The 2,351-nt window shown below is 37.8% G+C and overlaps 1 long non-coding RNA gene across 1 annotated transcript; it reads left to right on the top strand.

Moving 5' to 3' along the window:
• Positions 1-379: 379 nt before the first annotated feature.
• On the top strand, positions 380-2,105 carry LOC121311109. The gene is made up of 2 exons (XR_005949102.1): positions 380-668; positions 2,061-2,105. It is a non-coding gene; the product is annotated as an uncharacterized LOC121311109 (long non-coding RNA).
• The last annotated feature ends 246 nt before the right edge of the window (positions 2,106-2,351 follow it).

Genomic DNA, 2,351 nt, shown 5'->3' with positions numbered 1-2,351 from the left:
TTAGCCTGTCTGCATATGACATGCCTTTTAAGCCCGGAATAATTCTGGTCGCTCTTCTTTGCACTCTTTCTAGAGCAGCAATATCTTTTTTATAGCGAGGTGACCAGAACTGCACACAATATTCAAGATGAGGTCTTACAAGTGCATTGTACAGTTTTAACATTACTTCCCTTGATTTAAATTCAACACTTTTCACAATGTATCCGAGTATCTTGTTAGCCTTTTTTATAGCTTCCCCACATTGCCTAGATGAAGACATTTCTGAGTCAACAAAAACTCCTAGGTCTTTTTCATAGATTCCTTCTCCAATTTCAATATCTCCCATATGATATTTATAATGTACATTTTTATTTCCTGCGTGCAGTACCTTACACTTTTCTCTATTAAATGTAATTTGCCATGTATCTGCCCAGTTCTGAATCTTGGGCAGATACATGGCAAATGACATACAGTGTGAGACTGGCAAGTAGCTTCTCAAGCCAGATCAGGAAGAGAGGTAGCAGAACATTCCTGCATGTCTCACGCTTCCTGCACATCTGTGATCCAATAAAGATTATTCACCTTTGACATGTGATCGTTTCTTTTCATTCATTTAGTTGTGCCATCGAGATCATTCAAGTGTCAAAACTGACCCAAGAGATGCTGGATGAAAAATGCACAATGACACGGTAGGCACATTTTTTGTTAGTTTGTTTTGTTAACCCTGCACTGTAATTAACCAAGATTAGTTCTGCTTGTATTGGTGACTTCAGTGTTCATACAGTTTTGTGTCTGTTCATTAATTGGCTCCTGGTAAGGTCCCATTTACTCCTTTCAGTGACTTTCTTCATTCCCACTATCTAGGAAACTGTGACACATCCTTGTTTCTTCTTTGAAACAAACTATTGCAGTAGAGTTAACACAGGAAAGCCCCATTCATTGCTATCATGGAAGTGAAGTATCTTTGGGATTGGTAACTCAGCAGTGCTCTAGAATAAATACAAAAACTTTGTTTGGAAACAGGACTGGATAAATCCACTTACTGTGCATCTAGTCTTGTCTTTTAAATCGGTGCTAGATTAAGGTAGCTGTGCAAGTGAGGTTCCATGCAGTCATTGATCATTCCAATGAGACAGCCCAAACAGTTCTGAAAGAGAAAAAAAAAAAAAAAAAAACTTGGAAGCAAATTAAACACCCAATTAAAATTACAGTGATGTTTTTATAATTAAGACCGGCGCTAACGGCTTGGATACTTGATAACTAAAGAACTCATCAAGCCCTGTGCTAGATGAAAAGCATGCCCTGAGTTTCATTTTTCAAGCCTTGGAGACTCGCATACCGTTTGTATTTGAGGGACAAACTCCTGGCAGTTTGACCTGTCCAGTCTTGCACTTTACGAAGAAGTCTCCTGTGGCCAAGGAACTGAGAACTGCAAGTAGTCATGCATTTCCATGTAGTTTAGGATTTTAACTCCTGCCAGCAATAATAATGATGTAGGAGGGGCAAATCAGGGGCCAGAAATAAGCCTCTTTGCTAGATTTTCTTTTCAAGCAATCATATCTTCTTCAGAGCTGCTCTGAGGGGATCAGAGACTGGCATCATTAACTTACTGAACTGATCAAATGCTTTCTAAAGACTTTGATGACTCAGTTTAACATTTATATTAATATTAAAAAATCAGGGATTTAAAAATGATCTAACCCTAATGCCTATGAAGCAGAGTGAATGGAGCCTAATGGTGAGTGCAGCAGTGTGGAGTAGTGTTTAGGGCTCTGGACGCTTGACCAGAGGGTTGTGGGTTCAATCCCAGGTGGGGACACTGTTGCTGTACTTTACCTAGATTGCTCCAGCAAAAACCCAACTGTATAAATGGGTAGGTGTATGTAAAAATAATGTGATATCTTATAACAATTGTAAGTTGCCCTGGATAAGGGCATCAGCTAAGAAATAAATAATGGCAAAAAACTCATTGCACAAGACAGGTTTCATAACATTTTCATTTAGAATTGGTTTACTATAAAGAATTAGACCATAACATAACTGCACTTGCTAATATTTGAGTTGTTTTTTTGGAATTGCAGCAACAAGAGTGTCTTATCCAGGATCCAGGATTTCTGCAGCATTGATAAAGGTATGTGTAACTTGTCCAATGAATGGCGTGCAGTGAACCCAATTGACATCTTATGCAATTGTTTTTTAAATTATGATTGTCATAACAAGATTGTGACTGCCATATTACAAATGTGTGACTATTGTTCTCTGGTAAATTCACACTGTACTAAAGAGGCATCAATGGAAAATAATGATATTATTATTATGATTATTATTATTCATTCAGCAGACGCTTTTATCCAAAGCAACTTAGACTTAGG

Source organism: Polyodon spathula, unplaced genomic scaffold (assembly GCF_017654505.1).
Source record: "Polyodon spathula isolate WHYD16114869_AA unplaced genomic scaffold, ASM1765450v1 scaffolds_2959, whole genome shotgun sequence".
NCBI classification, from domain to species: Eukaryota; Metazoa; Chordata; class Actinopteri; order Acipenseriformes; family Polyodontidae; genus Polyodon; species Polyodon spathula.
This window is presented reverse-complemented; position numbering and strand designations above follow the sequence as displayed.